The sequence below is a fragment of the Callorhinus ursinus genome, unplaced genomic scaffold, assembly GCF_003265705.2.
Source record: "Callorhinus ursinus isolate GAN/ISIS: 27379988/994484 unplaced genomic scaffold, GSC_fseal_2.0 scaffold21, whole genome shotgun sequence".
In the NCBI taxonomy this organism is placed as follows: domain Eukaryota; kingdom Metazoa; phylum Chordata; class Mammalia; order Carnivora; family Otariidae; genus Callorhinus; species Callorhinus ursinus.
This window is the reverse complement of record NW_027397083.1, coordinates 25,594,872-25,619,572: the sequence shown is the minus strand read 5'-3', so window position 1 is coordinate 25,619,572 and position 24,701 is coordinate 25,594,872. Positions and strand designations below refer to the sequence as shown.

Below are 24,701 nucleotides of genomic sequence, written 5' to 3'. Positions count from 1 at the left end.
TGAAGTATGGACGTTTGATGGCAAAGTCATTTCTCTTTGTAGAGCAGCAACTACATAATGAATCAGGAAAAATGGCAGCGGCTTTTAGATCTTCATTTGCTCAAAACAGATAAAAATCTTTTCATTCCACCTTGTGAAATGTCAAATCACCCACTAATGATAAAAATCAAAACCTGCATTTTCACAGGATTTTTTTTTTAAAAAGTGTATTACCTTTGTTAAGGTACAGCAATGTTTTAAATAAAAGTGAACACACACTTCAGAATATATCCATTATGGGCCAACTGAGACCTTGATAATTTAGTAATTTTGCTCTCTGAAAATGGGGAATTTCAGAAACAGATCCAGACTCTTCTGTTTTTACCTCATGTGGAACAGACGAGAGGGAGTGAGGCCATTTACTGCCGGTAATGATAACCTGGACACTGACATTCTTCCAGACATTAAGTCATTTGCAGTTTCTCTTTGACAGGTATAAAGACTCAGAAATTAATTGTGGGAGCTCGTCTTGATTCACCCAAGATCACCCAGCAGCTGCAAGAACACACGTTCTGTCGAAAGCTTAAAGATGAATCAAGTTTGCTTGTTGAAATGTCCAGCAAATAGGAGACTAAACATGGTCATACATCCTGTTTTGAATTAAAAGGTACAGCTGACTTCAGAGCTATTAATGAAGAAGCAAAAGAGAAGCTAAAAATATTACAGTCTGCAAGAGAATCTGATTTTAACAAATGGGTTATTTTGTTTTTCACTAAAATCTTGAGTAAGTGGGAAAATTGAGGAAAAGAGATGAGCAAGCAAAATTTTGATTTGGCTGGAAAACAGATGATTTTTTTCTTATGTTTGTAGCCTTACCATTGAAGATCTTCCGAGAGAGATGATCCTTCTGCCTTAAATTCAACTGGCCTTTTATTGGGCACATAACTTGCACAGGCGATGATGATAGGAAGCTAGAAAGACCACTGAACAAATACGCCTTCTGCTGTCAAGGAATTCTTAGACCTAGTGAGTAGAGTGTATTGAACATAAATGAGTAGTTCTGAAAAGTATTTGTTCCTGGGGTCTTCCAGATTCATCATTTTGTGTTTCTGTTTCCATTGCTTCTTGATGGAGACGGAAATGGAGAAGGATGGGAGAAGGATCACTGGATTCAGATGGAAAAGTCTTGAGGATGAAATGAAATGAAGTGACGTGTGAATGCTCTTATCACAATGTATGCTACTTTATAAATGTCAACAACGTGCATGTATATTTCTTTATTGTATCAAAGACACATGGTAGACATTATTTTGATTAACTCCTTGATAAGAGCTTGGAGGTGGGAAGGGAGTTGCATGTCACCAATTTTTCTTAGTCAACCAGCCAAACATGTATTGTGTACCTACCGGAATATGACGAAGCTATTTAAGCTGAGCCATATAAACCAGGTTGCTCCGGGAACACATGGGAAAGATGTTGAAACCAAATTTGGGATGCCAGGAACTGATTCTTTAAAGAAACTGATATTTGAAGACTACCGTAAAAGAAGGTACATTTTTAGATAACTTTTACAATTTCCCGCAGTTTTGTCTATGAAATAAACGAACTATTGGTTCAGAAACTTAGATAGTTATCAGATTTCTAAGATAGATAGCAAAGTGCAATTCTTCCAAAATCAAAAGAGAATCCTTCCTTTATATAAAATTTTGTCACAAACTGCTAGAATGAGCTTACGCAGTGTGCATTTTGTATGATATAATTGTTGAAAAATGAAATCCTAGCATCTCTGTCAGTGTTAAGTGACAATTAATGAGCCATTAATTTATCAGAAAATGTGCTGAGCTTCTGTTATATTGTTAGAACTCTCAGGTGAAGAGGCAGTACAAAAGAGATTTTGAAGTTGTCTCTCTCCTTCAGGAATTTACAATCTATCGGGGAAGACAGACTTGTACCGACATGACTAAAATATTAAGTTTGAAGTAGAATAAGTACAAATAATTGCTATACTGGTGAAATAAAGTAGGGAACAATTATTTTTACTATATGTTAAGGATTTAGAGACAATTTTACAGTTATGAAACAAACTGTGAAGATAAGCAGTGACATTTAATACTTATTCTCAATTCAGCTTTGGGTATTTGAAAATTACTTTAAGGCAGAATTGTATCTATGCTCAGATATGTGGATATTGGCTTTCCTTTCTCCCTTTCTGTTTGTCTAAACAAATTCTTTACAATCATAGCTTTTCTGCCCACATCCTTGCCTATGGGCATTTGTAATCCTAAAAAAGATGCATATTTTTTAGTGTTCTGTCAAAATTGGATAGTTTAGGACCTTCAACCCTGAGATGTGGGTCTTAGCTTCAGAATGGCTGAGGAAAGCTAAAGCATATTTGAAGTGCTCTTTGCCATGGATGTCAGGAAAAATCTATGACTTCAGGGGTGCCTGGGTGGCTCAGTCAGTTAAGCATCTGCCTTCGGCGCCGGTCATGATCCCAGGGTCCTGGAATTGAGTCCCACATCGGGCTCCCTGCTTAGTGGGAAGCCTACTTCTCCCTCCCCCTCTGCCTGCCGCTCCCCGTGCTTGTGCTCTCTGTCAAATAAATAAATAAAATCTTTTTTAAAAAACTATGACTACAGAAAGAATGGGTATCAAAAAATTCTTTTCCTGCTGTACCTTTCAGAGAAGAGATCTTGTGATTCTGTGCAAATGTTGGTTTAAACCTCTGTGGTCTACCAAACTCTAGATGATTTGACTCTCGCCTGCCTTTCAATGTGTTCTTATCCCCAGCTCCCCTTCATTTGCTCTTCTCTGACCACACTGGCTTCCCTCTGTTCCTCAAAAATCTGACGGTTATTTCTCCCCTCTTTAGGGTCTTTATATTGGCTGTTTCCAAATCCTCTAGATGGCCAGTTGACTCCTTCTCCTCATTTAGGCTTCAGTTCCAATGCCACATTTTCAGAGTGGTCTTACCTGACCACCCAGCCTTTTGTGTCATTTGCTTTTAGGTACAAGCAAAAGAAACGGTGGTTCAAATCCACTTAAACAATAGGTTAGCTCTCACAGAAAGAGAAATCCTGAGGTGGGGTGAGTTTCATGTGCTTGGTTTAGCAGATTCTTTCCTTTTCTTCACTCCAGCTTTCACAGCATCATCTTTCTTTTTCATTTTTTTAAAAGATTATTTGAGAGAGAGAGAGAGCGTGCAAGCAGGCGGGGGTTGGGGAGAGGAAGAGGGAGACAGAGAATCTCAAGCAGACTCTGTGCTGGGTACAGAGCCCCATGCAGGGCTTATCTCACGACCCTGAGATCACAACCTGAGCCAAAACCAAGAGTTGGATTGCTTAACTGACTGTGCCACATAGGCGCCCCAGCACCATCTTCTTTCTAAAGCTGGTTTCCTTCATGATTGTAAAATGGATCAGGGAAAATCTGGGCTATACGTTCCTTGTTAATACCATAAGACTACTGATTGCTCACTACTGTTTCTTAAAAGCAAGGGAAAAAAAAAACTTTCTCAAATATCGCAGCAAAATTGTTTCACTTTCATTGGTTAAAGCTGTGTCACATGATTATGCTTGAACCAATCATTAATAAAGTGGATAGGATCTATTCATAATAACAAGAGACTGAGGTCCCTTTCTCAAATAACATTGGTGCTATTTGTAGAGAGAAAATGGGTTAAGTGCTAGGCAGTCAGCCGAAATGTCCACCTTCCTCTCAGGCATAATCCCTTTATCTTTTTAATGTTTACACTCACAATTTTAAGTTATATATTTATGTTATTATATATACTGTTATTGTCTGTCTTCCTCACCATAATTAAAATTTCACAAGAGGATGACCCTGTATTCAATGGTGTATTTTTCCTTAGAATAATAGAATAGTTGGTGCATTTAAAAAATTTGTTGAATCAGTGAGATGTTGTATCACTTTTTCCTATAGTCTTTTGATTTCAGAGGGATGAAAAAGTTTGCCAACTTATCATAAATTGACTCTTTCTTTTTATTACCCAGAGACACTTATTTCTCAGAAGGCCTCAGTTATTGGATAAAGAGGCCTAAGAAAGTGGTGATTTTATCAGTCTTGGGAATTTTTGAACTAAACTTTGAAGAATGAATAGATCAATTATGTAAAAAGAAATAATGGGGAAGGTGTATGGGGAACAGGAATGGTAGCAAAACAGTAGATAAAATGGCTTGGGGTGTGCTAAGAAATGAAAGCAGTCTGGTGTAGCTGGGACTAGGGTGTGTCCAGTGACAGGGACTGGCGGGGCTGGGGGTGGGTGGCAGGAAGAGAAGCAGCAACACTGACTTTCTCCAGATTGTCTTTCTCTCTCTCTCTTTTTTTTTAAAGATTTATTTATTTGTTTGAGAGAGCGAGAATGAGAGAGAGCACATGAGAGGTGGGAGGGCCAGAGGGAGAAGCAGGCTCCTCGCCGAGTAGGGAGCCCGATGTCGGACTTGATCCAGGGACTCCGAGATTGTGACCTGAGCCGAAGGCAGTTGCTTAACCAACTGAGCCACCCAGGCGCCTTTTTCTCAGTTACTTCCACCATTGTGATCACCTGGTCGCTACCTTATTCACTTCAGTACATTTATAATTTGTTTTACATTAAATTATCTTACAAATATTCCTATTTCTTGGTCCCTTAGGTGTATTTTGCTTCTTTACCAAGTTTGTAAACTCACTGATGGCAATGAATAGTTTTACTGTGTGTTAAAATGGAACTGAACTGACCTAGGCATAAGGGAAACGTCATAAACGCAAGGACCTTGAGTGACTTTTTCACCACTGTATCCTCAGTGCACATGGAAAGCACATATTAATATTGGTAGAATAACTGAATGAAAGAGGGAATGACTCAGACAATCTGTTTTTTAAATCAGGCTTCCCCTTCACTCATATGATCTTGAAAGAGAGTCACCAAATCCCTTTTAAGTCTTGATTTCCTTATCTGTCAAGTGAGGATGCTGCTGCTGATGATAAAGCATTGTTGGGAGGGTGAGGTGAGATAGCGAAGGCACTTTAGGAAATGAAATACTATACAAATGTATATATATCATAGTGCTGGGCGTTATTCTGAGATCAGTAGCTACACTCCAGGAACAGAGATGGGAAGAGGAACTAGATAGATTGTCAATTTGGCCTCTGAATGAGAAGGCGTAATGCTTACATTGTTTGGCCTATCTCGAAGATTTCAAGCTGCACATATACTATTTTTTATTTTATTTATTTATTTTTTTCATATATTATTTTTAAAAAGTTACATATTTCACAATAAGAAATGGAGATAGACAATCAGCTGAATAAACAGCTATAGAGATCCAAGTCCAATAACTTCTAGAATTTCAAGATGTTGTGTTAAGTAGATGTTCTTGAGTTGGAACGGGCCTCTTCGTAAAGCAGGTATCTCTGGGATTCATGGCCTATGTCAGATGGCTCTCGTCTTCCTCCTCTCATTCTCACCTGAGAAGGAATGATGAAATTTTCTTGCCTTGATGTAGAAAAATCATCACCACACCAGGGGTCAGGAAATGTATTATAGTACCAGTTCTCCACTAATTACTTACGTAACCTTATATTAACTGCATATTGGTGTTTCCTCTATAAAATGAAGGAACTGTGTGAGATAAGCTCTGAGATTCTTCTGTTCTCTAAAATTTTATAATCCCTAAGTATTCAGAGGAAATAACGAATCTGAATCCCGGGCAGCTTTTCACCATCACTCAGCTCTCTGAGTCCTTATCGTACCAATTATCTGTCCCTTTCTGCACATATTTCTACAGAATACTTTTATTCTGCCTTTGAAAGGCTTACTTTGGGGAGTCATTTTGCTGGTTAATTTAGCTCATGTCCTATTATCCAGCTGGATGATAATCATAATCATAATAATAATAACTACCACTTATATAACACTACCTGCAAGGCAGTATTCTAAGAGCTTTCATATATTAACTCATGTATTCCTCATAATAGCTTTATGAGGTAGATGTTATTGTGATCCTTATTTTATATATGAGTAAACTGAGGCAAAGTAGGCTATGGAATTTGTCCAAAGTCATACTACTCTTAAGTACCGTCACAATTCAGATCCAGACTGTTTTATATCCCCACATACGTGTGTTAAAGTAATAAACTATACTTAATATGGAGGGTAGGAGGAAAGCTGACAGCCAGGCTTCCAGATCAATGTGTCACGTACACAGGATGGGTGAGCTATCCAAATCGAGGAGGGAGAGCAACCAGAGTCTGAGTTCTATCCCCTAGGCCAGTTTGCTCCCCAAATTCTGTCTTTGGGATTGCCTGCCAAAAATGTGACTTTAAATATAAAACTAACAAAATGAAATCATTTCTTGGAGAACATTTCTGTGGTTCACTACGGAATGCCAAGTTAAGAATATCTGTCTTACATTTTCAAGCACATGTGTTGTAGTAATTTTATGGGGTAATGAGTTGGCTTCCATTAAAGATATTTTATTTTTACAGGGGCTGGGCTGGAGAAATGTTATGTGGCAAGCAGTGAAATACCTTACTTTTTTCAGATTGCTTTAACTAATCACCTACAGGTGAATTTTCTAGGAACTCTAGTTTTAACCCTTTGACTGCTATGGATTTCAGCGGGTTGTGACTGAAGACTTTGGACATAATGGCATGGGACTCTCTAGTGAGCAATGGAGGAGTTCAGGATATGAGGGAAGTGATCAGAGTTTCATGGAAGAAACACAGGATTTTCATCTCCACTTTAAAACTTAAATGAAACTTAATGACCATTCATTGGATTCAGTAGAAAATAATTCAAAATGTGACAATAGCTAATAAATGGAGACAGCTGTAATTTATAAAAGCTAGCATAGTCTCCACTTCCCAGGTTATCAGGTAGCAGATGTTGCTAGTTATCTGCCCAATATCCATTCTCTCCTTCTTGCTTGCTAACAGAAGCCAAATTTTGCAACAAAAATATTTTATTCCCCAGATTATCTCACAACTGGAGGTGGCCATGTACACTTATGTGATAGAGATAAGAAGGGATGATGGCTGGGGCACCTGGGTGGCTTATTTGGTTAAGTGTCCGACTCTGGATTTCAGCGCGGGTCATGATTGCAGGGTCGTGGGATCCAACCCCATCTTGGGCTCCGTGTTCAGTGGGGAGTCTGCTTGAGATTCTCTCTCTCCCTCTGTCTCTCCTCCCTCCCCCTCTCTCTTTCTCTCAAATAAATAAATCTGAAAAAAAAAAAAGAGAGAGAGGATGATGGCCAAAAGAATCAGCAGCTATCTTGTAACTATGAGGCAAGAGAAAAGAGTGGTACAGAAATTATGGTGGGATGGAAAGACTTAGATTCTTGATTCTGTGTGAAGCTGATGCAGCTACCCTGGACTGCTTAGCCATAGCATTCTAGTTTTCTGAAAAAGAATGACATCTTTTTGACATGTGAGCAGTTGCCTAATTCTGAGGCTAAGGGAAAAACTCCTTCTGTGCTTTCTCCTCTTACTTACTCCCTTCCAGTGCCCCAACTTTTAGGACTGACATGTGTTTGCCCCTTGTCATGTCTGTGGGCAGCAGGGGATGGCGAGATAGGGTCACATGACCATATCTTCCATTGTGACTATTATTCTTGAATAGGACAAACTACTCTTGGTGTTCTCTGAGAAATAAAAGGGTTTGACCCAAGATGAGATCAGTTTTAAGGATACGTTGAATTTCAATGTAACAAACATATTAGTCAGTGGAGTAAAAATAATCTAATGAGCATTCTACCAGGAACAGGAAAGAGTTTGGTGCCTGGTCTTTGCCCCCATAAGTGGGATACGGAAATGTCACCCAAGAGTTGCTGTGCCCTCCTGGTAGAGAAAAAGTGGCAAAAGGCTGATGGCAGCTTTCAGTGTTCTGGACCTGAAATGCAGCCCCACTGGGAAGAATTCCTCTGAGGCTCAAAAACAACAGGACATGAGATACTGGGTCAGTAAATGCTGTTAAGGAAATTTTAAAGAACTTTGAAGGGACAAGTTCAAGAGTTACTAGAGAGTTAAATGGGCGCTGTTGGTGTAATTCATCTGGTGTTCCCAAGAAAACACAAGCTGGAGGCTAAAAGTCTGCAAGTTAAGGATGGTAGATTAGAAAGACCTTTGATGTCATCATTACACTTAAGCTACCTGACCTGGGGCTTCTTTTTGTATGAGCCCAAATAAATCCTTTACTTTTTTAAACTGTTGGATTTCTGTTATTTGCAGCCGACCTTACTTCACACTGACACATCCCTTCTTCTCTCTTCATCTGTAGGGTGACCCACAGGTATTTAATAAGGCTGAGAAAGGTATGGGGGGTTGGGGAAGACAGACCTTGTGTTAGAGGACTTTGACTATGATTATGTAGGCCTTTATGATGTCTACTTCATGCTTGTGTTTGGAATTTTTTGTTTAGTTGAGAGGCATTGAGGCCTATTCTATGTGGAGGAGTTCCATGAATATCAGTTTCTTTACAGTTTGAGGTGGGTTGAGATCTTCCAAGGAAATGTGGGCATTTTGATTTTCTAAAGACAACTTGAGGAATGCAGGATGGAATGCCAAGAAGGAAAGTGAGTAAAGAAACAAGTGGAAGGTGAGCATGGAAAATGTGCCTAATATGATACAAGTCATCTTCTTTATTCCCCAGCCCTGTTCTTGAGGCACATTTTGTTGAAACCATTTTACAAAATCAGAAATCTGAAACTCAAAGTGGGCAAAATACCTCACAAATAAGTGGAAAGTCAGGTACCTTCCCCAGACAATCTGACTGAGCATCCAGATTTTCTGTGACCTTTGCCCAGGAAGCAGACATTACCTTTAGTATACTGGACAGTTCAGACCTGCTTGTTGCTCTGAAGGGGGACACTATCTCCCTCTTCCAAGGCCGGACAAACATCCTTGAAGAGAAAACACAGGAACTAGGACAAACAGCCAGGGCCTTTATTTGCAAGCAGTGCAAAAATGAGAAAGGCCCATGGAGAATTAGTTCCCCAAAGCATCTACCTTTATGGTCCCCTTCCCCACTCTCTCTAAAACCCCTCACCACAGTTCCACCCAATTGTTCCTTTCCTTGGGGACTTCAGGGTTTTTAAGCTCTTTATTCCCTCCTATCACCCAAGAAAAGCTTTAAAAACACATTGTAGGCAATAAAATATTTAGAACTGCATTCCAAGGGGTTTTCACATGATCTTTTCAGGCAACAAAAGCGTAAGCATGACTTCATTAGCTCATTTATTTATTTTATGTTTATTGTATAACAACTATAGAGCAGGTCCTAAGTGCTTTCATTATAGAGAGGACAGGTTTTGATAAATAAACAAGTTAGCTATTCAGATACTGGTGATTGTGAAGAAGAAAACACTAAAGAGTATGAATTTCACAGGGGGTGAGTTTTGGTGCTTTTACATGGAATGTAAAGAAGTGAAAGTTGAGCTAAGAACTCAAGGATGAGAAAGAGCCGGTTACAAAAAGAACCTGAAAGAGAATAGTTCATATAAAAGTGTTAGTCACAGCAAGGACCTGAAAAACAAGTCCCGGATGTCTTTGGATGAACCAGATGGGATGGCTAATGCTGTACATGGCAAGCCAGTCTTGGAGTTCTCATGTAGCTTGACCTACGTTAACAGGAAAGTTGTCAAGAATGCTGCGTGTTTCTGAGTATTCATTTACTTAATGTCACCGCAAAGAAGTTTAAAATTTCTACAACATGTTACTAACTTTGAAATTAATTCAATGCATAAAAGTGTAAACACTGTGTACTTTTTTGAGGGTTTCTCTATTAATCAATAGGTTAAAAGTTTCAAGAAAATTGCTGACCAATTTGCAAGAACTCTGAGAAACCATAGACAAATGTTAATGCAATTTTAGAGTGCCGATCAAATAACCTATTAGATTCAAATGACTTAAATGAAACTCTACAAGGCTAATAATTTAAAATTAAAAGAAGAGAAAGCAATAGGAAAAACAAAAGTACTGGATATCAACAAATTTTAGCGTGGAAGAGTTTAACATAGAGAATACAGGTTTTAATTGTGGGTTCTATGAGGCAAAATGTTGGAAATAAATAAAATATTTCACTAATAACTGCCAAATTATCTCATGCGGAATATGTACTTTGTTGAGAACGTGTACCTTGCCTCTAGGGACAGTTATTTCACATACCTTGTGTGATGGTTAATTTTATGTGTTGACTTGACTGGGCCTCCAAGTATCCAGATATTTGGCCCAACGGTATTCCAGTATTCCGGGTGTGTCTGTGAGGGTGTTTCTGGATGAGATTAACATTTGATACAGTTGACCTTATGCAAATTGCCCTTACCAATGTAGGTAAGCCTGATCTAATCCTTTGGACGTCTGGATAGAACAAAAAAGGGTAAGGGAAAATTCTCTCTCTTTACTTGACTGTTTTCAAGTTGGGACATCAGTGTTCTCCTGCACTCAGATGGGGCCTTATATCACTGACTCTCCTGATTCTCAGGCCTTCATACTTGAACTGATACTATGTCCCTGGCTATCCTTGGTTTCCAGCTTGCAAATGGCAAATCACAGGACTTATCAGCCTCCATAACTGTGTGATCCAACTCTTTATAATAAATCTGTGTCATTGTGTCTACACACAAATACACACAACACACACACACAATCTCCTACTAGTTCTGCTTCTCTGGAGAACTCTAATACTTTGTGTTAGTGATTTAACATGCTACTTTTATCAGGAATACTGGCATTAAAAAAAAATAATGGTGGAATTTAAAAGGCAGTATTTTATGATAGGAATAGCCTCTGTAAGGTAGCCCTTCAATTATAGAACCTAAAATAAAACTACCACCTTGGGTAATTAAGAGATGAACTTGACTCTGAACCTTGGCTCCAGTAAATTAGCTGCTCTATGAGAAATTAACAACTTAGTTTAGCTTTGTAAAACTAAGCTTTAAAGTAAAAATAACAGTATCTCAAAGAACTGTCCATCTTAGAGAGCTATCACAAGGATTAGGTAAACTCATGTATATAAGTTTTCCAGCATAAGTCTAGCACGTGGTAATCATTAAATAAATTTTAATATGTATTATTATTGTTGTTATCTATATAAAGTTGATTCTGTTTGAAATTATTCTAATAACTTCTATTATGCTCAAAGCTTAATAAAATCATTTAAAAAATGTGTGGGGACAAGAGCAGAAGCTATTGATGTAGAGGAAATAGCATATCTTTTAGACAAAACACAAGAGGTTAAGAGATCTCACATTTCCACAGCTAGCCAGCATCAACTGGAGTAAAAGACCAGAGGCTCCCACAGCAGAAGCGGGAGTTTCCAACTCCTGAGCGAGATCTCAGGAGATCACTTAAGTAGGCTCCATTCGGCTGAATTCCAGGAAGACAGGGCTCAGCTCATTTATTTCTCTGTTCTCAGTGTTTACCGTGACGCAGGCACTGGCCCCTACACTTTTCACATGCGGGCTCAGAATAACCTGGCGAGGTGCATATTATTATTGCCCCAGTTTACATATAAGGAAACTGAAGCACACATGGAGTAAGAAGAGTTGTTGAAAGTCAAACATGGTAACTGGGGAGCCAGGTCTGGGAACAAAGGCCACGTTCTCGACCACCAAATGGTGCTGCTTCTCATTGCCCGTTGAATGTACCTACACATGTGCTATACAAGAGGCTTCAGGATGGAATCTTACTCCTTCTGCGATTTTAATCTAATCATTTGTTCCAGAATGGAGAAGTAAAGAGATTACTGACATCATAAACACATTCTCAAGAGTTTTATCATCAAACTTAACACTTATCAAACACCTCTGTGGCCCATGTCAGTGATTCCTGAGCACAGCAACTCCTTTGAGAAGAACTGAGGAAAACTATGAACACTCTCTATACAAAAATTCTGTTGCAGTTTTGAGGACTTCACGGTCAGCCTGAAGGCGGTTCAAATATCTCAGGTTGTGAACCCCCTGTGATAACTCACCTAGTCCTCAGCATAATCCTGAGTAGTTACTCCTACACCCTTCCACCAAGGAAGAAATTAAGATTAGAGACTGAACATTGTTTGCGCAAGGTGACATTGTGGATGGGGAGCAACATGGAAACTAAACTCAGATCAGTTTGGGTCTAAGTTTGGTCTATTTAAGTGATACCACATAGCTTCAAATCCAGTGGGTTTTTTTCTTTTTTAATTTTTTCTATCACTTGGCATCTCATTTTTTTTTCCTTTCAATTCAGAGAAATTAAAAAAGAAAAAGATCTGATTCTTCTGGTTGTCGTGTGGCAATTAGAATTTGAACTTTGAAACCTGGAGTATAAAAAATGAAATGATTAAAAATGTTTGTCTGCTAGGAGCTTTTGACTTTAGAAAAAATGCCTCATTAGCTGACACAGAAAGGCATTCTTACTGCATGCCTTACTTTGATTTTGCAAACTGGGCACTGGAGTTATGGTTTGATATAGCTCTGGGGTCACAGGGTTTACGGTAAGTTAATTTAGTTCAGTGTTTGGCCTAAGACAGGAACTGGCTTTAGATGCAGAAGTTTATCCAAATTGTATGGGATTTTAAGCGAGGTAGTACAAACCAGAAAGTACAATTAAGTTCCTAGTATCAAGCTGGAAATTACTTTTGGCTTGGGAGGTGGGGCCAGGTCCAAAGGGATTGTGAAGACTCTGGGTTTTGAGAAAGCATCATAGTGACATTCACATTTCCACAGATGCTTGAAAAATTCTGATTGAAATGGGAATATCAATCAAAGATCAAAGAACATCTCATTGTTTATTGTTTTTCCAATAAGGAAAAAAGTCTGGGAGAAAAATTCATAAATGAATGCAGCCATCAACATGCAATTTAAAACTAATTGACATCTTACCTTTGTATGATTTCTATGTGGCCTTGATCTTTAATGAAAATGAGAACTGTGTGTTGTATTTTGCTCCTAATTGGCTGCTGGAAAAAAAAAATAGGGCCTAACAATATTCTTTTAAGGTTTTGAAAGAAATTAACTTTGTGGTCTTGAATCAAAACCAAACAGTGATGAAGAAAGATTCCAAATAAAAAGTTCTTCCATATTAGAAAGTCACCTCTGACTATGTTTGACTTCTCCTGAGAACCAATGTCTTATGATCAATAGCTCATTTCAAAGTTTTTTTTTTAATGACCAGAAATACTTGTAAACTTATCATTTCCATAAAGGAATATGACATATGAGGAAGGAGAAAGTGTTAGGATTCATGGGTCAACTCTATCACAAATTGCTATACTATTTCTTTTCTTAAATGTGTCCCCTCCCATAGCTTTATTAGGCTGAATTTACATAACAAAAAATTCACTCACCTAAGTATACAATTTAATGATTGTCAATCCATTTATAGTCATACAACCATCACCATAATCCAGTTTTCAAACATTTGTTTTGTTTTGTTTTAAAGATTTTATTTATTTATTTGACAGAGAGAGACACAGTGAGAGAGAGAAACAAGCAGGGGGAGTGGGAGAGGGAGAAGCAGGCTGCCCGCCGAGCAGGGAGCCGGATGTAGGGCTCAATCCCAGGACCCTGGGATCATGACCTGAACGGAAAGCAGACGCTTAACGACTGAGCCACCCAGGTGCCCCCAGTTTTCAAACATTTCTATTATTCCTAAATTTTCCCTTGTGTTCCTTTGTAGTTTTAATCCCCAATTCCATACCCAGGAATGGCAACCATTGGTTCATTTTTTTATCTCTATAGCTTTGTTTTTTCTGGGTATTTCACAAAAATGTTTTTTTGTGTGTGTCTGGTTGCATTTTGAGGTTCTTCTATGTTGTGGCAGGCTCAGTAGTGTGTTCCTTTTCCACCGCTATGTATTATTCCACTGGATGGGTAGACTATATTTTGTTTATCCACTCATCATTTCATGAACATTAGAATTATGTCATGTTTATGGCCATTATGAGGGACACTGCTATGAATATTCACATACAAGTCTTTGTGTAAACACATTTTTCATTTCTTTTTGGTAGATAAATAGGGGTGGGATTGCCAGATTGTGTGGTAAATGTTATAGACTGAATTGTGTTCCTGTCAAATTTATATGTGACTCTACTTGGAACTAGAGCCTTTAAGAAAATAATTAAGGTTAAATGAGACAATAAAGGGGGAGCCCTAATCCAATATGACTAATGTCCTTATAAGAAGAGGAAGAGACCCCAGGAACGCTCATGCTCATGCACAGAGGAAAGACCACATAAAGACACAATGAGAATGCAGCCTTCTGCACATCAAAGGGCCTCAGGACAAACCAAACCTGCCAACACCTTGGTTTTGGACTTCCAGCCTCCAGATTTGTGAGAAAATGTATTTCTGTTGTTTAAGCTTCCCAGTCTGTGGTATTTTTTTGTGGAGGCCCCAAGGAAACTAGCTCAGTAAGTTTAACTTTTTAGTAAACTGCCAAACTGTTTTCTATACTAACTGTACCACTTTTACATTCCCACCAGTAATATATGGGAGTTCCATTTTCGCCAGGTTCTCACCAACACCTGATGCTATTTACCTTTTTGATTTGAAACATTCTGGTGGGTGTAAAGTGGTATGGTGTGGTGGTTTTGATTTGCATTTCCCTAATGACTAATTATATGGAAGATCTATTCACATGTTTATTAGCCATTTACCTTCTTTATTTTCTTTCATAAATATCTATTCATGCCTTTGATCATTTTAAATTGTGTTATGTTTTCATATTGGGTTGAAAGTGTTCTTTATATAGTCCAGCAAAAGTCCTTTGTCAATATATGATTTACAAATGTCTGTGGGCAGCAGATGGCTTATCTTTTCCTTTTTTAATGATTCATTTTGAAGCATAAAATAAATTAAATTCTAATTAAGTCCCATATATATATTTTCTTTTTGTGGATTTTGCTGTTGTTTTCCTACCTAAGAATTCTTTGCCTAACCCACATTTTTCTCCTGTGTTTTCTTCTAGAATATGTGTAGTTTTAGCTCTTCTGTTTAGGACTGTGATTTATTTTGAGTTAATTATGTATATTATGTGAGGTAAGGTTCTAAATTCATCCTATTTCATATAAATATCCAATTGTCCCAGAAGAATATCCTCCACTGAACTGCCTTGGCCCTTTTGTTAAACATTAAATGATCACACATATAAGGGTTAATTTTTGTATTTTCAGTACTGTTCCATTCATCAGGACTGCTTAGCCTTATGCCTGAATTACACTATCTTAATTACTGTACCTTTATAGTATGTTTTGAAACTGGGTAGTGTGAATTTGTTCATCTTTTAAAAATTGTTTTGGTTAGGTCACCTGGGTGGCTCAGGTGGTTAAGCATCTGCCGTCGGCTCAGGTCATGATCTCGGGATCCTGGGATGGAGTCCAGCATCAGGCTCCCTGCTCAGCAGGGAGTCTGCTTCTCCCTCTGCCTCTCCCCCACTCATGCTTGTTGTGTGTGCACAAGCGCGTGCTCAAAGAATGTGGTAGAAATAATTGCTGCTTTTTAGAAACCATCATTGTATTGATGTCTTCTTAGACAATTTTTTTAGCTTCCACTGTATTTTAGTTATTTGCTCCCAGGTCTCTCAGCACTGCTAATAAGTAGGAAAAAAGTAAAGAGTGAATATAAGAAGGAAACTCAAGTCATAAATATGCCAACTGCTTATAAGCAGCATTAATTATAGGCACTTGTGAAGGACAGAAAATTAAAATACCCTTCTACAAGTTGCTTGAGTTTTAAACCTCCACTTGCTCTCTTATTAAAATACTTAACTGTGTACTTTGGCAGGAGTTACTTGACATTACTCTGAAGGTACCTACAGTTGGAACACCAGACTCAGGAGTCAACCCTCAACCTTCTTATATACTGTGGTCTTTTGGGAGATTCCATTTCTCTTATGGTTTTTATTGAGACCAAATGGCAGGACAGAGTTAAACTAAAATTTTCTTAAGCTTTTATGTTCTGTTGGAAATGGTCATTATGGATTTATATTATACCACACTTAGGCCTAAATACATACAGAATAAATGATTTATTTAACTTAAGTCAAACTTTAGGCAGATAATCCTCATTGTATAAGATTTCTTGAGAGCAAGAGAATTATGTGTGGTGGGCAGAAAGAATATGTGGTGTAGTCAGAAAGAGAGGAGCTTTGTCATTCATCACTGGATGACCATTGTTTGGCATGTTATAGAATATCAGCTTCCTCACTTGGAGAACAGAGGTAGAGTCTTCTTCACAGGGTTGTTGTGAGAATTTAAAAATAAAATAGATGTGCAGCATTAAGCCAGCCCCAGGTGCTTAATAAATGTCAATTTCCTTCCTTGCTTTTCTAAAAATTTGGATTAGCTGTTCCAGGTAAAAGACAAAGATTTTTTAGAGGGAATTTAAGAAATACCCATTGTAGGCTGTTTACGAGAAAAAGATTGGAAACATAAGGTTTCAAAAAGGTTGAAAGCAAAAGAATAAAAAAAGATATGCCATGGAAATAGAAAGTTGGTGTCATTTTTATGAAACAAGTAGATTTTCAGATAGAAAGCATTGTATTAGAGTGGGTCACTTCATGATAAAAGGTTCAAATCACTAGAAAGAATAATAATTCTAAAATTGCAGTTCCTATAAGCTTTGCAAATTTGTGATTTGTGTAATTTCTTATCTCATTCTAAGTAAACTTATTTTTGTACCTGAAAATTTTTGAATTAATTCATAAAATTTTGGCACCTGTAAATCTGAGAAGAACCCTGGAGGTGGATGCTCTTTTCCAACACTTGCTAGTAGTTTGGAGGCTAGAACATAAGGGAGAGAGCAAGTTCACACAGAAGTTACCTCAAAGACACAGTTCTGATTCCAAACTGAATATGTCACAAAAGCTAATGGCTTTATGCTTTTTCTATTGTTGTTTAATACAAAGGACACTTGTGTTACCCCTGTGATATCAGAGGATGTCTTTTTCTGTAGGATTTAAAATAATATCATTTGCCCTTTATGATATTGCTGGTCTCTTGTCTGCACTCTCCCCATCTCTGTGAACTGCTTTGTTTTGGGTTTGCTGCCTCAGAGATTCGCCTCCAATCCCTCACCTCAGCCCAGGTACAAAGGATTCTGTGGAAGGAAGTTCAACCCCCCCCCACCTCCGCCCACAGGCAACACACAACCTTCTGCTCTAGGGAAACAGCCAGAACCATAGACTCCAAGGGATAGATAAAATAAGAAGACAAAAAACAAAAGGGGAGAAGGTTCTGCAAAAGGTCAGACTTCCACAGACTCTTAGGGAGAAAATGTCTTTCCTTCTCTATGGGGACATGAATGAGCTTTTATCTAAACCAAGCTCCGGAGATGGAAGAGCTGGAAAATGAAGAGCATTAATAATGTCTTCTTTTAGAGGTGTGACTATAAAATTAAAGAATGAGTCATATTCTACTGTTTAGTCTATGAAACTAAGAACTGGTTTTTCCTTTGTTTCCTTTTCTCTTCCCCTCCTCAAAGGAACACACAGATGATTTAAACAGACTTGAATTACAACCTACCTAAAATAATAAAGCAATTGAGGGGGAAAAAATCAGCTGAAGGTGTAAACCCGCTCCAGGCTGAATGACTGCGGCATATTTCATCCTCTCATTCTAAATCAATGCTAAGCAAAGCACAGAAATGTTTACCTTTGTCTGATCTCTAATTCCCTAAATTTATGTGGAATCATGCACAGATGCGCTGGAAACCAGCCTGGAAAAGCCTGGCATTTTAATTGATCCCAGAGCTTCTTGCCTCATGGCTCCTGCTGTGATGAAGACTCCTACTTGTTCCAGAGATTCTCCGCCCGGTTGCCTAGCCACCGGCAGCTGGCCAATCAAGGTGTCCACAGGCAGCGGAGGAAGTAACCAATCAATTTTTTAATTTCCTTCTGTAAACGGGAGTGAATCGGGATGGATTTGAAATCTCATTAGTCAAAAGTAAGACGTGTAGTGTGCATTTTAACATATGTATTAGTTGAATACATTTGGCGTTTAGTCGGAAATTCTGATGAGTATCTGAAAGCCCATTTCAGAGAAGTTTGAACCTTGCGTTACTGACTTATTTTTTCAAATCAGTTTTCTATTCCTACTGGCCCAATCTACGTATAAAATTTCAATAGACTAGTCCTAATTAACACCTGACTCTTTGATAACCAGCTTCTTATCAATTCTTACCAATTCTTATCCATTTCTTTCTAGAGACGATGGCATGTTTTATTTCCAAATCATGCAAATTCAGTATATAAAAGCCATAGTTAACTAACGTTTTGCCTTCATTCCCCAATGCACCCAGTCATCTGTTTTTGCTCTTGGTTCCACCCCCCCACCCCTATTTTGACCTTATGTCTCCATTCTCATGACCCCATAGTCTGGTCTATGGCCCAGATTTCTTCACATTTGGATTCAGAAACCGCCCTTGGCTCTAGTTCCTTTAAATGCATTCTATCGACCATCATCAGCTGTCATCACTTGAATCTTCTTCTGGAAAACCTTTACTGAAATGCAGGCTGACATGAGTTGAAGTCAGCACTTCATGACTGGCATATTCTGGTGAGTTGTCTTGCCTCTCCCTGCCTGTTTCCTCATCAGTAAACATGAGATAATTAGGTTAAAGGAAATGATGTCTGTGCTTCATCTGGCTCATATTACAAATATATAATATTTATTGTATAATTATATATACACATATTTTTTTTGAGAGAGAGAGAGAACATGTGTGTGAGGCGGGGGAGGGGCAGAGGGAGAAGGGGAGAGAGAGAATCTTAAGAAGCCTCCATGCCCAGGGGGACTTGGGGCTCAATCTCACGACCCTGAGATCATGACCTGAGCGGAAATCAAGAGTGCTTAACTAACGGAGCTACCCAGGTCCCTCAACACATATATCTGCTATTTAATTTTCACTACTATTATTTAATGGCCCCTGTTTTGTTAACCTTTTCCTTGTAGTTTCAAGGTCTTCATAATCTGACTTCCATCCCATCCATCTGTCCACCCTTATTTCTAATATCATCCTTCCTTGTACCCCTGTATTCGCTACCATGTATGCATCACTCTAATCAGAGAGTCTCCTTGCCGAGCCTCACGGTCACCACATTACACTCACTGGGACCATCCCCTAGCTCCTATATGTTCTTCGGATCTCAAACTCAAGCACCACTTCTTAGTAAAATGTTCCTTTATTATATGCTTTCAAAAGGCCATGTTCACTGACTTCGTAAGACTTTCTTAGTTTGTAATTATATACTACCAGCACAGCTACTTAATAATTAATATTGGCCTCTGCTACTTTTTAGATTTCTGTGAAAACAAGAACAGTGTAAATTTTTGTTTACCACTCTATTTCTAGTGCTTAATATGGTAACTGTGGTATAAATACCTGTATGAGAATGTTGTTGAATTCTTATTAACTGAAATGGCCTCTACTCTTCCTCTCCCTTCAGATCTCAAAAATCTTAACCTTTGAAACTGTATATGAATTCCATTCCCCAGAGGGACCAATACTCAAATAAACATTAGTTGAAAATACTCTATGTGCCTTATATTATGAGGGGCAATATGGAGGGATTGTTTTCCCAGACTTCATGAGGAAAACGTGATACGACAGAAAAGGAGGTGAATATAAGGAAGGTGTAGGATGAAACCATGTAGTCTAGTAGCAAAAAAACAACAGACTGTGAAATAAGAATCCTACCATTTGATATTTGATCCTGGATAAATGTAACTCACTTCTCTATGCCTCATTCCTTGTCTGTAATATGAATGCATTGGACCAGTATTCTTTAAAAAGTCTTCAAACTCTGTGGGTCAAAACGAAACATATGATGGTATTAACAAATCAACTCTTTTCTTATTCTTGTAATTCCTTTCAGTCTGAGTTTATATAGATGAATGCATGTATTTAATAATCCGTAGTTAGAATATTATATTGGGGTTTTCTCTTGAATAGAGTAACATAAACGTTCTCATGATGCTACAATAGACACTACAGTCTTTATTTTTGTATGTTTTTATTCTTTGATTAATATATATTGAACAAGGACTTTGTGATAGGCACCGTGTGAGGTGCTGGAGGTAAAATGCAAAATGGGAGAGATATGGTCTTAGTCCTTTGGGAGCTGCTAGTGTGGGCTACATCCAGTGACTCTAAGTTGTTTGTTGGACTCACCCTTTTTTAGAGTTGCAATTTTCCACATGTCAATCAATATGTGATTATTCACATGTTTTTATTGGTGTTGGTTATTACTTATGTGTTCCCATCAAAAGTATACATTTCTTGGGCGCCTGGGTGGCTCAGTTGGTTAAGCGACTGACTTCGGCTCAGGTCATGATCCTGGAGTCCCGGGATCGAGTCCCACATCGGGCTCCCTGCTCGGCAGGGAGTCTGCTTCTCCCTCTGACCCTCTTCCCTCTCCTGCTCTCTATCTCTCTCATTCTCTCTCTCAAATAAATAAATCTTTAAAAAAAATATTTAAAAAAATATACATTTCTTAGAAGCTACATTGTGTATGAGTGTTCTTAAGTCACAGAATTTTCACGCCAATTTTGATATTAAATATTTTATTTTGTTACTATAAATGTCCATAAGAATTGTCAGACAATGTATCCTAATATATATTTAGAAAACTTTGTCCTTACTTGTACTTGCATGCAAGGACCAGTATGTGTTAAATGTTTCTTATGAGTCAGCACTTACGGTGGATTATTTTATTAAATCCTCACAACTAACTTGTATGTGATGAATACTACTATCATCCCTACTTAATGGGTGGGAAAACTGAGGCCTAGAGTAGTTAAAACACTGACCTGAAATCACAGATACTACATGGTATATGTAGGATTCCAAGCCAGGTTCTGATCACTATGTCATACCAAGCCTGTCCCATGCTCTCCTTTTCCATATACCCTTGTTTCCTTCACATCACTGCACAAAATACAATTACTCTTGTAACACAATAAATGCTCAATCAATTCTTACTGAATTATATTTTTAGAAGAATCTTGAAAATTCATTTTGGAACACCACATATATCTTTGTTTTTCGCTGATAAGCCATATCAGATTCCATGGAATGGTGTGCAGGAGGGAAAGGAGACAGAACAGAAGGAAAAAAATCACGAAGATATTTTACGTTAACTTGTGAATCTCAATTATTTTAAATATTTGGAGAATTTTCTAAAGGCATCCACTTTTTAAGTACCAGTCTTAAGTACTTTGGGAGCATGATATTATGTAAACTTCAAAATAACTGCATGAGGTAGGTGCTATAATTATTCCCTTTTTAAGGATGGGGAAATTGAAGCTTTGTAATATTAAGACACTTGCCTAAACTATTTCTTCTGGAAGGATAGCTTGCTCCTTTTCCTTCTCATTCCTTTTTCCTGCTTGCTTACTGAATTTGCAGTCTCCAGCACTTGTGCCTTATTGGCATTCTATTATTATTCCTCACTGCAAAGAATAATGGTAAGAACAAGAACAATTAACATTTATTCAACACTTACTATGTTCCGCGCACTGTTTTAAGCATTTTACGTGTATTAATTTAATTCTTATACTATTCCTTTAAGGTAACTTCTATAATTGTGCCAATTAAATGAAATAAATATAATGTGTTAATCACATCTCCTGGTATAGTTTAGAGGTTCAGCTAATATTAGCTAATATTATTGTACATATTATAATTATTAGATATACTTGCATTTTGGGCACAGATAGTTTAAACTTGTTACTTTACCTCATCACCATGGGGACTTCCTATGTATGTGTGCAGATGTGTGTGTAGTCTGTCTATCTATAACTGGTAAGTAATCATAAGTTTTAGGCAAGGAGGGAAATCTATAAACTAGCATTCCAACAAATAGGGTAGTTTATTTCCTCTGACCTCTGGTTAAATTCTGCTTAGTTTCGAAGACATTTATTTTTCTGATAGCTTTAATTTTTAGAAAGTCTTTCTTCACATTGGGTTTAAATCAACTTTCCCAGAGTGGTAGGTGATTGTACAGAAAAAAATGGTGCACCCTTGGACCTTGACATCAACTAGGTTTGGCATTAAAACCTGACTCTATCATTAACTAGTTGTGGTCTAACTTAAGCTACTTGGTCTCTCAGTACCTCATTTTCTTTCTCTGTCAACGGGGCATCTGAATCCTTACTGCCGAGGGTTACTGTGATGTTTGAGGTATGTTTATGTTGTTATGAAGTGCGCTCACTGCATGCTTTGTACTCATTGGTTCTGCCCCTGTTCTTTTCACATCTGGCGGGCAGTGCCCTCTCATCTGAGCCACATTAGGTTAGCAGGAGGCAACATAGTTCAAATAGACGGAGAACAGTGGCTAAGGTGCTTGCCAGGGAAATGTGTGCTGGCTTCATTAGCTTCTATTAGGTCCAGTTCGCCATGTTGCTCATAAGCTGGCCCTTCACAGTATCGAAGAGCAGAAACCCTCACAGAACTATTGACCTTACCTCCAAATGGCTGCAGGGGTTTCACTCAGGCACAAATCAAATCTGGGAGCAGGTTCCCTAGAGAACTCAGCTACTAAGCTGTGCAGCTGCAGTAGTCACCAGGGGAGAAAGCTCTTCGTGACTGTGCACTGGGAACTGAACAGCTCACAATGTCAGAGATGGTCTGGATGAGGGTTGTGGGGATTGCATGTCTGAAAAAGTCAGTCCTCTCCATGCTATGATGTAAAGAATACTTCTAGAAAAAGATATGGTCTAATGATATAAATAATACTTCTAAACAATAACAGAGGAGGTGTTCAATACCTATTTTGTGGCCAACTAAACGCATGCATGATTGGATGAATTAATGAGTGACTAGAGAGTATGTGAGAGTTATGCAAAGGTACTTATTCATCATCCATCCTTCAAAGCATCCATTCATTTATTTATCAGACATTAGATGCCAGACATGATGGTAGATGTTAGGGATTCAAATATTAATATGACATAATGGCAAAAGATTCTTTTATTAAAAAACTCAGGTAATTCTTAATTGAATAGGAAAAAATGTGAATATATCATTGTGAAACAACATGGTTAGGGTAGTAACAACATAGTGGGGACTATATTGGAGAAAAATTTATTTCTGCTGGGGGGTCAGGAATAGAAATGAAAGTCACATTGAAGAAGACATTTCAGTTGTCCGGGTGGGTAAAGGAGGATGAGAAGTGCATTCCAGGCAGAAGGAATAACATTTACATTTATATGCAATTTGGGGAAAGAACAAATAATCTAGGGTAATCAGTTCATTGAAAGAAAGCTCTAGGATGTGAAGCTTAAAAGGAAGGTTGAAGTAAGACTTAGATGGACCGCAATTTGAGGAGGGCATTGCTCATGGTAGATAATTTCAGCATGTGTTCATGCCTCGGAGATTTTGTGCACTTTCCACCCCAGTTCATCCTTTTAATCTGCCACATCCACATGACTCTGCCGACAGTGCCTTGCAATATTCAGCATTGCCATGTGTGGCCAAGAAAAGTGCTGTCCTGCCTAGGAGTCTTTAAATTCTTCCTAAAGTTATAAAACCCTCGAAGTGGCCAAATAATGTTACTGTTATGACTTTGTTAAATTAACATTTGTTAAGTGCAGCACAGGATGCCAAATGGTGAGCCATGGTTCAAGAAAAGACCACAAGAGAAATTGAAATAGAGAAGTTTATTATTCATAGGTTCTGCAGGAAGTACAGGACATGCCTGGAGTGACCACTTGGGGAGGTCAGAGCAGAGTGCACGCAGAGAAAGAGCCAGGACCTGGGGCACCTGCCCTGATTAGGGTCTGTGAGTGGGGTGCTTTGGGGTTCCTCAGCCAAAACTGGATTGGTCAATTCAAACCAAAAAGATTAGGGTTTGGGGGGCTCCATGGTGCTCTTATCTCAGGCACACAAGGGGAAGGTCTTCTGAGCTGGGGAGACCGTTAATCACAAGGGTTGTTGGAGGAGCTGTTTGGGAAGCGCTTACATTTGCATGTGACTCTGCAGCCTACTATCCAGGGTGTGCACTTGCAGGAGACCTAGTGTCAGTTAAAGGTTCTTACTGGCCTCCTGGCCAAACAGAATGGACAGCCAGCAGTAATACCATGGAATGGCTTAGCTAATCTCTTGACGGTTATATTCCCCTGGTCATAAAGTCTCTCTGTCTTAATCCTTCTGTTTAAATTTTCCTTCAAGATATTCTTTAATGTTTCCTTCTTTAACCTTTCCTTACCAAGTTTGAGAAGGCATGACTCATTCATTCATTCATTCATTCATTCATGTGTTTATTAATTCAATAGGGATTTAGCAAATCCCTGTGAAGGAGCAGGCACTCTAGTAATCCCTAGACATCATCACATCACCATCATGTTCTTCATATCTGCCTTATTCTTTCACAGATAACTCTCAGTCATTTTTATGTTTCTGAGATACAAACAAAAAATTTCTCATGCATATTTGTCCTCTGAGTTGTTTATCTTCATTGGAAATTTACAAACTCTCAATCCTGTGATTTACCTGCCAGACCGCTTTAGCAAAGAAGCTTACTGTAGAAAGGAACTCACTCTTTTTTTTCTTTTCTTTTTAATTTTTTTATTAATATATAATGTGTTATTTGTTTCAGGGGTACAGGTCTGTGATTCAGTCTTAGACAGTTCACAGCGCTCACCATAGTACCTACCCTCCCCAATGTCCATCACCCAGACACCCCATCCCTCCCACCCTCCACCACTCCAGCAACCCTCAGTTTGTTTCCTGAGATTAAGAGTC

At 38.4% G+C, this 24,701-nt stretch overlaps 1 long non-coding RNA gene across 3 annotated transcripts; it reads right to left on the bottom strand.

Annotated features, from left to right (window-relative positions):
• Positions 1-5,251: 5,251 nt before the first annotated feature.
• Positions 5,252-17,745, bottom strand: LOC141374764 (uncharacterized). Of its 3 annotated transcripts, none has more exons than XR_012381895.1 (3): positions 17,612-17,745; positions 8,798-8,879; positions 5,252-5,473 (listed from the first exon to the last, which is right to left on the bottom strand). It is a non-coding gene; the product is annotated as an uncharacterized lncRNA (long non-coding RNA). The 3 variants fall into 3 exon arrangements; XR_012381894.1 differs by having other exon boundaries at positions 5,252-5,445; XR_012381893.1 differs by lacking the exon at positions 5,252-5,473 and adding an exon at positions 6,127-6,195.
• Between the last annotated feature and the right edge of the window lie 6,956 nt (positions 17,746-24,701).